Genomic DNA, 12,700 nt, shown 5'->3' with positions numbered 1-12,700 from the left:
GTGTCCAGGTTCTTAAAATTTATTTTCAGTTCTAAGATTAAATAACCCATTGAAAAGTCATAAAAATAAAATACTGTTTTATCAGCGTTTCTATCATCCATTAACATATCTTATTATTTCCCTTATCATGTTACCCAGTCACAGTTATGCCCAGGAAGCATATTAAACCTCATAACACTCTCATGTTTCCTCTGTCTGAGCTGCCCTTTCATGCATCTTCAGGGAAAACTCACATCTTCAACCTGAGGGCCTATGTCATTTATCTTCTTTGTGAGCCTTCACCTGAACACTAGAAGTGCCTTTCATCCTTTATCTCCCAGTCTCACCAATTTTAAATCCACCTTGGTTTTTTAACAAAGGACTTTCTAACATTCTGTACAACATTGCCTGAAAAGTGTCAATATAATCCAAATATATGTGCTGCACCTGAATTGACTCCTTTGTAAACTCTGGGATAGACAATAGCAATCAAATCTGTATTTTTGCAAGTTGTCCAGGAATTGCTAAGTTTAGGGTTCACCAAGTGATTCTAATAGTGAAACACATTCAGTGGAACACATTTGAAACTTTTTCACTTTCAAATGACATATTACAATATGTGAAGTCAAGAATTCAACTCAATAGTTTGCTCGTGGTTTTATCCAGTCATTTATATCTAGACAATTACATAGTCTGATAATATATAAATATGTTATTTTTCCAAGAATTTACAAATTACATTTTTTTATTTTTGTTTGTTTTTAGGCCATATCCAGTGGACTGGATATAAATAAGCATTTTTAGAAAATAGCAATGCTCCAGACTTACATTCAACTTAAACACAATTTATTTATGTGCAGATGTACAAGCACACAGATGTGTATATAATTAAAATTGCATAATACGTAAGTATGAAGGCAGTAAGTTAGTAAAGAAAACTTGAAAAGGCATCAAAGGTGAATCAAGTTGCCATACTTGATATAAGAAACTAAATACAGTGTGGAATTGGTTCTGTAAAGATCAAATCAAATAAACAATATAGACTAGAAATATAACTATATGCTCACGAATTTTCCTACGTAGTAGTTACATGAGAGAGTATGTCAGCAAGTAAAGGAAAATTCATACCAAAGAGACAGGGATGTAGTTAAATTGAAATAACCACGCATGACTACATGGTTGGACAGTATTACTCTGATATTAATAAGCTTAGAAAAATATGAGATGTACAGATAAAATATAGTAGCTGATAATACAGGCTTCTGTTTACTTTAGAATCTACTTCTGTACATCTGTTCATCCCTAGTTGTTGTTGTTTTTTTATTTTAATTCACACCCGGTGGTGCTCAGCAGTCACTCCTGGCTTTACACTCAAAAATCACTCCTGCCAGCTCTGCCAGCTCAGAGGAACCATATGGAATGCCAGGGATCGAACCCAGGTTGGCTGCTTGCAAGGCAAACACCCTAGCTGCTGTGCTACATCTCAGACCCCAATTAGTATTATTATTCTATAAAATCGAATTTTGAATTGCTTAAATCTAAATGATATAAGAGGTAATAGTAACAATAATAAGGAAACGTGGAATTAAGAGAAAAGGGATAGAAAAGGGAAGAATGAAAAGGTGGAAAGAAACAGTTACTAAAATAATACAAGTGAAATATTGGGATCTTAAATATTGGGATTATATTAAAAAAAGAATAAAATAAAACCCAGTTAGTATAATTTACTCCAGAGAAAAATTAATTTTATGAAACCATTTAAAAGGCAATAACACAGTAAATAAAATTGATGCAAAGTAAACAATAATTAAGACATTAGAAAACAAAGAAATACACACAAAATTACTGTTTCTTTATAAAATCAATAATAAATTTGGAAATAACAAATATATGATGCAATGTATATATAATATACTTTATATGTAATAATAAGAACATTATGGAAACTAGATAAAAATTAGTTAAATGAAAGATGGTCATGGGAAATCCACCCAGAGAAAAATCCTAAGGGTCAGTAGAATGAGCACAAAAAACATGACAGGCAGATGGAGAAACTGAAGCAAATGTTTGGCAATACTCTCAAAAAATTAATAATTTCAAAAAACAACTGTTTTTCAGAATTATATAATGTCTCCACTCAAAAATATTTTTTTTTTTTGGTTTTTGGGCCACACCCGGTAACGCTCAGGGGTTACTCCTGGCTATGTGCTCAGAAGTTGCTCCTGGCTTGGGGGACCATATGGGACACCGGGGGATCGAACCGCGGTCCGTCCAAGGTTAGCGCAGGCAAGGCAGGCACCTTACCTTTAGCGCCACCGCCCGGCCCTCCACTCAAAAATATTAAAGATACAAAAATATACAACTTTTAAAATGAAATAAATCAATTCATACTAAATATAGTAAAATTTAATATGAGAAGAAGAAGAAGAAGAAGAAGAAGAAGAAGAAGAAGAAGAAGAAGAAGAAGAAGAAGAAGAAGAAGAAGAAAAAGAAGAAGAAGAAGAAGAAGAAGAAGAAGAAGAAGAAGAAGAAGAAGAAGAAGAAGAAGAAGAAGAAGAAGAAGAAGAAGAAGAAGAAGAAGAAAAATATGTCAAACAATGCTGAGGTTGTGATAAAAAATTCATAGATTGTCAAATTCAAAATGTATCATGATACTACTTTGAAAGTATCTGAATATAGAAGAACCTTTCAACAAGCCATCACTATTTAATTATTTGAAATTAATTTAAACATAATTTACCCATTTTATTAGAGTTCCAATATTATAATTACACTTTATACAAACATCATTCCAACACAACATCCACAACTAAAGGATCTATTTAACTCCAGAAGTATTTCAAGAAACCTTGTACTCAAGACTTCATCCTACTTCAATTCAATTCTTTGGACAAATTTCTAATTTTCATGGCAGACCACAGTTGTCTTTTTTACTGTTTTAGAAGATCTCACAAAATAGAGACCATTTAACAATTATTGGTGGTAGTGATTGGAGGCATACATGATTGTGGTGCCTATTGTGGTGGTATGATTAAAGCTAAGGTGAAAAAATTCCCCAGAACATAAATGAATGAAAAATGGAATGTTTTTTAATTTTTATTTTTCCCTTTTTTGTAGTTTTGTAAATTGAAAATTAATTGTCTGAATAATCTTATAGAAATATAGTTTATAAATTAAGTTAATTTTAAAAGTACACAATTTGGTAGGAGAAAAGAGAATTTAGAAAAGATTAGTCCCAGAACAATAACATAGTGGACAGTGTGTTTGCCTTGCAAATGGACGACTCAGATTCAATACCCAGTATTCCATATGGTCCTCTGAACATACCAGAAGTAATATTTAAGTGCAGAGCCAGGAGTAAACCCTGAGCACTTCCAAGTGTGACCCACAATAAACAAAAAACCCTAAATTTTAAATTAAAAATTGAGTAGATATATAAAAGTGTTGCTTATCCTAAAAAGTGAATCTATAATTTATATTAAAGTGTAAAATTATAGATAATATTGCTTAAGTATTTGCATTAATAAGCATATTTTCAGCATTTTTATTGCATAGAAACCTAGTTTCACATAGAAATAATTAGATGAAACTGAGTGATGGTTACAGATAAATCACCTTATAAACATTACTTATGTTTAACATTTTATATTTATTAACTCTTAGGTATATTAAAATTAGATATTCACTGTGAAACATATAAAAGAGTTATTATAGACATATTAAAATTAAGACACTAAAGCCATTCTTATATTGAGCACTGTAGTGGGAGTCCATGGCTTCCAAACACATGATGCACCGGTTTATGTGAATAAAAGCAGCATTGCCAAAGACTTGTTTTACAGGTCAGATCTACTAATTAAAATTAACTTCTAAGCAAGTTCCCTGAGTGACTTGAACATTCACAAAAGTTTGAAAAGCAATAACCAGAATCATTTATAATAGAAGTATTTGTCATGAAATTCAAATGCCACTGAAACTCTACTCTCTTTATTACATTTTTATCATTTTTGTAACTTCAAGTTTTCTCTAATCTTTCTATGCCCCCCACCAAACTAATTATTTAACAAAAAACTAATAGTTCTGTTTATGGACTCATCAAAATCACTTTGATTATTTTCTTTGCAGATTATGAGTTTTATCTAATTAATTATCAATATTAATTAAATATTTAAGTAATATCTATTAATATTATAATGCATTTTATATTGTATTATTTCTATAATTTTTTTTGTTTTTGTTTTTGGGCCACACCCGGCGGTGCTCAGGGGTTACTCCTGGCTGTCTGCTCAGAAATAGCTCCTGGCAGGCACCGGGGACCATATGGGACACTGGGATTTGAACCAACCACCTTTGGTCCTGAATCGGCTGCTTGCAAGGCAAACACCACTGGGCTATCTCTCCGGGCCCTATTTCTATAATTTTATAATTTGCATAGAATAGATTCAGGATGGTATATGTCTGTCTTCAACCTATCTTGTTCATAGAGTATTATACGTTCTTTTAATTTGCTTTTTGGTCCATGCCTATAGTATACATAGTTCATGTCTTACATCTGACTCTGTACTAAGAAATCATTCCAGGACATGCTTGACAATATGTGGTGCAGGACATTAAAATATGGCCTTGTCATATACAAGGCAAATATCTTAACTCTTGTATCTTGATAGAGTATTTTTAGTATGCATTTTTTAAAGAAAAAAACTTAAAAGCTGTGTATCATTGAATTTTGTGTCAAGTCAGTGTCAAAATTCTACCATGCCAAAGTCTTGTAATTAATGTTCCTATATGAATAAAAAAGTTATTACTTCATAATGAAGAATTATTGTGAAATAATGTGTAAAACCTGCAAAGATATGATATGCCAACATATTGTATGTAGGTGGTCAAATAGTCTTATTTTAAAGAGATAAAAGCATTCTTGCATACATAAAGCTGGGGCTATTATAAAACTATAAAGACTTATTGTGTAGTTTTTTCATAAATTGAAATATTAAGACAAGGGGAACAAGATTCTCTCTTTATAGCAGTATTTGTCTATAAAACTAAATAAATGATAATGATAAGTTGTTCCGATTTTTAACAGAGCATTGGATGTCCTTGTGGGCAAGATGCATGAACATGATATAGTCTGGATTTATTGATTTATAGTAAGTATAAACATCAACCGTCGCTCAGAAGTGCTGAGTAATATCAAGTAGGACAGAAGACTGGAGCCTGTGTTATAGGCTTTGCCCTTGTATTTGTCCCTTCCATTTATATTAGTGATTGTAATAAAGACTTGGATGATAGTAACACGTGTGACTTTGTGCGTATGTGTGCGTTCATGTGCTTTTGAAGTGAGGGGAAAGGATAACACATAGTAACCTAAGAAAAAGCTAGCTAAATGGATCACACATTATTCATGCTTACTGTTTTAAAAAGCATGCTATGAAATAAAATCCATAAAATACAGAAGTTGAAATTTTGTAGAGATTGTTTTTTCAATCAACATTAAATAAGTAAAGAGTTAATTATAAGATATCATGATATAGGTTTACTATAGGAAAATGTTGCATGAATAATAATAAATATGCTAATATATATTAACATATTAAAATAATATAAATAAATGCATCCATTGGGTTCATTTAGCAGCACATTACATAGAAATACATTTGTTTTAATGCATTTTAAACTAAAGCTTAGTTTATATTTAGATAAATATACTTTTATTCAGTATGTGAATAAAAGCATTATGAGTTGATTAACAAGCTACTAGAGAACTAAACAAAACTCGGATGTTCAGAAAATTATCTTCTTGAATTTCTAATCACCTTATGATGATTTTTGTGAGAAATACATAAATTTTAACCAGAAAAGCTCCATATTGTCAGAAAACACAACTGCTTAGACAGATCAGTCAAGTACATCCAACCAGGAACATGTATATTTTAAGCATCAAGATACCAACTAGTATCTTGATAGGAAACTAAAAATAAAATCCCTCAATAGTGCATGTTAACGGTACCAAATTTAACTCATTGTAACTCACTGACAACTTTAACCTGTCACATGTTGGAATTATTACTCTGATTTGACAGGCATAAAATGCATGATCTTTAATTCAGCAACTAATATTTACCTGTTATTGCTACGTAGAAAAAATTACCTATGACAAATGATAAAATGATCTACATTTATCCCCAAGAGTGAAGTGGAAAATATTGAATGATTAATATTGGTAATACTCAACTGTAAGATCAATAAACATAAAAGAATCAAACAAAAAACCTTTGCCAAATTTAGTTTAATAGGAAACATTATTGAAAATATTATCAATGTACTTATGAATATCTAAGGAGAGATTTAAAGTGCCATATCTCCCCATATAAGTGATTAGAAATTCCTCTTAAAATGTTCAAGCACTGGGCCCGGAGAGATAGCACAACGGCATTTGCCTTGCAAGCAGCCGATCCAGGACCAAAGGTGGTTGGTTCGAATCCCGGTGTCCCGTATGGTCCCCGGTGCCTGCCAGGAGCTATTTCTGAGCAGACAGCCAGGAGTAACCCCTGAGCACTGCCGGGTGTGACCCAAAAACCAAAAAAAAAAAAAGTTAGAGCACTATTAATTTATTACAAAGTGCACTTTAGCTGGCTGGAAAGATAGTATAGCACTTAGGATGCTTGTCTTTCAAGAGGCCAACCTGATAAAATCCCTGGTGTCACATATGATCTCCTGAGCACTGGCAAGAGTGATATTTGAACACAGAGCCAAGAACAAGTCATGTGTGTTTCAAATCACAACAAATAAACAAATAAAATCACTTCAGGAAGGAATTTCTATCTGTTACAAAAAATATTGTATGATTCAATTTATATGTGGATGTGGATGGGGTTGAAATATATAGAACATTTATTGTGTGTAGTCAAACTAGGCTCCATTTCCGGTATCTCATATGGTCCCTCCAGCCTGCTATGATTAATTCCCAACTGCAAAGCCTGAAGAAACCTTGAGCACCACCAGGTTGTGACCAAAAATAAAAAAGAAGATGATAAAAAACTATGTGAGTGGGGCACAGTTGTAGGGCATTTGCCTTGTATGCAATGGACTTGGAATGGACCAGGGTTCTATCTGGCATCCCATATGGTCCCCCAAGCCTGCCAGGAGCAATTTCTGAGTACAGAGCCAGAAGCAAACCTGAGTGTATGACTAGATGTATCGCCAAAACAAAACGGAACAAAACAAAAACAAACAAACAATAACTCTGAGTGGAATTTCAGAAAGCATAGCACATTAATAGACAAAGTAACATATAAATAAATAGTGATCATTGGCATTAGAACTTAGAATAGCAGAGGAAAAAGGACAGGATAGTGATAGAGTGAAAGGATCCTAATTAATTTTACTTTAATCTGGTTTGTTTGTAAAATTGAAAAAATAATGGCTTGTAGAAATATAATAGAACATGACAACATATGAATTGTTCTTTTTTGTTAAAATTTGATTGATTGGTTGATTGATTGGCTGGTTGGTTTTGGGACCACATCCAAATGTGCTCAGGGGCTACTCCTGGCAGGTTCAGGAAACCATATGAGATGTTGGGAATTGAACCAGGTCCCTCTCGGGTGGGCAGCATGCAAGGCAAATGCCATACCGCTGTGTATCTCTCCAGCCCCTGAACTGTTCTAAATGGCGACTCACAAGCCTAGTTTTTAGAATTCTCTGTTTAGGGTAACTAAGAAAACATTAAACAGAAGGACCAGAAGAATAAATTAAAGTACCACCAAAAGTTAACTTTGATAGTGACAAATAATAAAGGCAAAGGAATTATTGAAGAAAATTATTATTAACGTCTGTTCCAGGCTGTGTCTATATCTAGAGGTAAATTTCTACTTACTCATGATACAACAAATCGAAAATTAGAAAAATAGGGAAAATTGCAAAATGTATTAGGCTTCTAATTTAGAAACAAGGCCACAGGAACGTATTATATAAACATATATATATATATGATTTCGGGATGTTTATTTTAGGGTGAGTGATGAAATGAAAGTATATCCCTCAAACTCTCAGTCCAAACGACAGGGATAATGAGTCAATGCAAGGGTCTGAGGGTAAAATATTGTTAGGATCCTTGGGTGCTCTGAATACCATGTGATATCATAAATTTTTATTGCTGTACTCTCTTTGAATCACATAGTTGTGTATATTGTGTAATATTACTAAAATGAGTATTTTCACACGCTCTAGGTATCACTGCTTTGGATGAAAGTACTATATTATTTTTGTGGTAACATGATATGTATTTTTTTCCTCAATTCCAATATCAGTTTTTTTTCTGATTCTGAAATTATAGAGGTAAAATTTAAAATGTTTGTTCTCATATAATTTTCTTTCTAATTTGTGGTCAATATGTTTTCTATCAGATGGGGTTTCCTGAAGGAAGTAAAATTTATTTAGCATTAACTTTCCCACATAAGAGGCCAGAGCAATAGTGCAGCGGTATGGCTTTTGCCTTGCATGCGGCTGACCCAGGACGAACCTCGGTTCAATTTTCGGCGTCCCATATAGTCCCCCAAGCCAGGAAGGAGTGTTTTCTGAATGCATTGCCAGGAGTAACCACTCAGTGTCAATGGTTGTGGCCCCAAAACTAACCAACCAAACAAAAACCTTTCCCACACAAAATATACAATAACCTGATATTGCATCACAAGCCTTTATTCAATATAGCACTGTTTTCTCTCATGTAGCCTCTTTCCTTCTCCAGTTTTTTAGCCTAGAACGTTTTCTGAGTTCCTCATATGTGTATGGACTTGAAACCTGAAGTTCAAATCACAGCTATGTTAAAAAAATATATGGATTATTATCATATTTTGTTAGATTGAAATGTTACATATTGCCTAATAAAAATAATGAGAAATTCCTTTTAGTTGATATTTAAAATATGTAAACTAATAAAAAAAATTTTGAGTTATTGCCAACATTTTCAAGCTTCTATTAGTAAATTGAGAACTAAATGTTGTGAAATAAAAAAAAAATGCAGGGTGGACTCACTCCTGCAGTGCTCAGGGATCACTATTGGCAGTTTTCAGGGAACCATATGAAGTGTCAGGAGTCAAATTACAGTGGACTGTATGTTAGGAAATGTTATAAACACTATACTACCTTTCCAGCCTTGAGATAATCTGTTTTTAAATTATTTAGAACATTGAAATTTGCTCTGCAAACATGAACAATTTCAACTTTGCTACTATAGAGGAATTGCCAATTCAAAAAAGAACTCTTTATTTGTCGGTGTGTATTATATGCTTTTTAAAAAATGATCATCATCAGAGTAGGAGCAATAGAAAAGCCAGTGGGGTGTTAATCTTGTATTCGGTCAACCTGAGCTTGATCCCAGGTACCCCATATAGTCTTCTGAGCCTCTTAGGAGTAACCTCTGAATGTTTCCAGGTGTGAGCCCAAAACAAAACAAAATAAAGTAATCATAACCCATCACTGTTTTTTTAAAGACTTTAAGAGCCTTTTATTGTGCTTGTAATTGACGCTCCCTAATTATCAGATTCTGTCTATGCATGCTTGAACTGATATTGGTGTTCTTGATCTTTTGTTTGTGTCTGACATCAATATGTAGCTAGACTCGAAGGATCTTAAGATAAATTAAATATAGACATAGCACTAAAAAATTTAGATGCAGGAAGTTATAATTTTGTGCTCTGAATTTAAGTTGAAATTTAAAGGTTAGGAAAATTTGATATTTCTGTGCAATCACAAACCGTATTAGCTTATAAGATAACTTGCTATGCTCGTATTTATTTAAAAAGAAACAACTAGACCGAATTTGGTGATTCACAAGTGAAAGAAATTTTGTTTTAAATGACTTATGCCTATTTTCTTTTATTTATCTTCTTGATTTTTGGGTGATATTCTGTAGTGTGTGGTAGATATTCCCAGCAGTGTTTTGGTGACTTTAAGCTGTGATGACAGCAGCATTTGATCCTGGGGATACAATCATATTTCCAGCTTGCAAACAAAGTTTTCTTGGAGTTCATAACTGTTTGATACAATAATAAAATCGTACCCAACTCTTACAGCTTATTTTTCTTTTGTATTTAAAAATTGTAATATGCTTTTACTTTAAATCATTTATATAAGCTGATTATATTCATTGTATAATATCTAGCACTTATATTAGTTTTTCTTCATTCTCTTTTTATATTTGCACTTAATTAACTTTGTACGAAATATCCTATTTATATTTCTCCTGTTTTTAATTAAAATAGTGAGGTACAGAAAAATATGACCCAAAGCTAACAATGTTGGAAAAGGGCTTCTTATAAGAATAACTAAAGATATATATTTTTCATATAAAAATTGTTAATTCCATAGATATGCTTTCAATCCTTTATTTTTATTATTGCCAATAATTACTTTAAGCATTTTAGCACTTCCTGAATTTTTCCTAGACGGGTTAAAACTATGATTCAGAACACAGAATGCAGAAACAAACATAAAAGATAATGTCAAAAGGAAAAACAACAAATGATCCACATGCATATAGTTTGAGAATAAATTCTTACAATAAAACAGATGGTTTATAAAATAATTATCCAGCTTAGATGATAAAATCCAAATTAGATAATAAGAAGGCACCAAAAAGTGATCTGATTGTAATATACCAACATGTTTTAACCCTGACCCCCTAATACAAACATTTTTAATCATCATGTTTGTCTCAAATTCCCAACAGACCATAAAAATATGACAGCAATTCTCTTCTTCAAGATGACGTTCTTTATTTTTAAAATAACAAATCACTGGGCCAGAGTGATAGCACAATGGTAGGGCATTTGCTTTGTACATGGCTGACCTGGGATGGACCCAGTTTCTATCTCCAGCCTTCCATAATGTCCTCTGAACCTGCCAGGAGTGATTTCTAAGGGCAGGGCCAGGAGTAACCCTTTAGTGCTGCCAGGTCCCAGTTCCCCCCAAATAAAATAATAAAGCACTGTCTTGAATCATGCTCCCTATTGAAGAAAAATAAAAATGTTTGGCTTATCATATTGCTGCGTTAATAATTTTTGTTATTGTTTTTGGGCCACACCCAGCTGGTTGACCCAGGTTCATACCAGCTCAGCTGCATTCAAGGTAAATACCCTACTGCTGTGCTATCACTCTGGCCCCAGAAGCATTAATAATTTGGCAATAATTTACTTTAGTATAGCAACTTTGCAAATTGCCACATAAACTTTTTTTTTCATGTATCTAAGTTTCTTGGAAGGTAATAAAAAGCCTTATATGACTTTCTCAAGGTAGAAACTTCCTCAGTGTTTTCTCAATCTATGTAATAGAATACAGAGGAAGCAATTTCAGTGTGTGATCTAACTTTGGGGATTTGAGCAAAATTATTTTCACCTGCAATGTCTAAATGTCATATCTCTAATTTCATTTAGCCTTCTGAATTACTTGTTGATAATAGACAAAACAGTATGGCACTTTCATGTTTTACATGCGTACCTTTTCGTCTACTATGTGTTGTCATTTATTTCTATCTCAATGCATGAACCAAGTTGTGTACTCTCATTGCCTTTAATAGAAAGTTTTCCAGAACAATTTAAAATGTCATACAGATGCTTAAAAAATGAGCAAAATTTTATTAGTATAGTAACCATGTACTGTGAAAAATAACACATGGCATTTTCTTCTTATATTGGCTAAGGGGAGTTAAATTAAAAAGAAAAATAAATACAATAGGAAAATCTAAGTGAATAGAGAAATTCTACTTCAAAGGAGTGTAGTCTGACCAGGACCACTTGAAAAAGATGCAATTTTCTGAGCCAAGTATAAAGTGAAAAGCAACTTTTCAAGTAACAAAAAAATTTTCAAGACTTTATAAGGGAGGGACAATGAAGCAAAGGTGTGAATGCTGTTTTGAGCAAAAAAGGAAGAATGAAGAGGATTTTTATCTATGACTAAAATGAAAAGGATCTTGAGGCAATTTAGCAAAAGGAGAAACATTATAAATGGTATAATGTATTGACAGGGATGCTTTGTCTTCCTTTTTTCTTCCCTCCTTCCCACCCTTCTTCCCCCATTTCCTTCCCTTCCATTCCCTCCTTTCCCTGCCTTCCTCCTCCCTCCCTTTTATCTTTCCCTCCCTCCCTCTCAGTCCCTCCCTCCCTCCCTCCCTCCCTCTCTCCCTCCCTCCCTCCCTCCTTCCTTCCTTCCTTCCTCCCTTCCTTCCTTCCTTCCTTCCTTCCTTCCTTTTCCTTCCTTCCTTCCTTCCTTCCTTCCTTCCTTCCTTCCTTCCTTCCTTCCTTCCTTCCTTCCTTCCTTCCTTCCTTCCTTCCTTCCTTCCTTCCTTCCTTCCTTCCTTCCTTCCTTCCTTCCTTCCTTCCTTCCTTCCTTCTTCCTCATTTCCTTCACCAGCCCTTAATTTCTCTACCTTTCTCATCTTATCTCTCTGCTTCCTACCTTGCCTTGACTTCAAAAGCCCCCAGAGGGGTACATACTATTAATAGCACTTTCCTAAGATAAGCAAATCGTTTCAGGTTCAATATATGTTTACTCTAACATTGCAGAAACTTGATATAAAATTTTTTCCATTGTCTTTGTGTTTTAGTAACACAGAGTAGAGATTTATATCCAGATCTTGACTTGACCAGGCAAATCCACTATTTTTGGTAAAATAAAATAAAATAAAATGTGAAATTGTTATAATTTCCTGTAATTCCTGTATAGA

The 12,700-nt window shown here is 33.4% G+C and overlaps 1 protein-coding gene across 2 annotated transcripts in view; it reads right to left on the bottom strand.

Annotated features, from left to right (window-relative positions):
- Positions 1 to 12,700, bottom strand: part of NRG3 (neuregulin 3) — a 1,117,732-nt gene that overhangs the window by 253,678 nt on the left and 851,354 nt on the right. The gene's annotated exons all lie outside the window — the stretch shown is intronic.

This window comes from Suncus etruscus, chromosome 17 (genome assembly GCF_024139225.1).
Source record: "Suncus etruscus isolate mSunEtr1 chromosome 17, mSunEtr1.pri.cur, whole genome shotgun sequence".
Taxonomy (NCBI): domain Eukaryota; kingdom Metazoa; phylum Chordata; class Mammalia; order Eulipotyphla; family Soricidae; genus Suncus; species Suncus etruscus.
The sequence above is the reverse complement of the archived record's forward strand: the minus strand, read 5'-3'. Positions and strand labels throughout refer to the sequence as shown.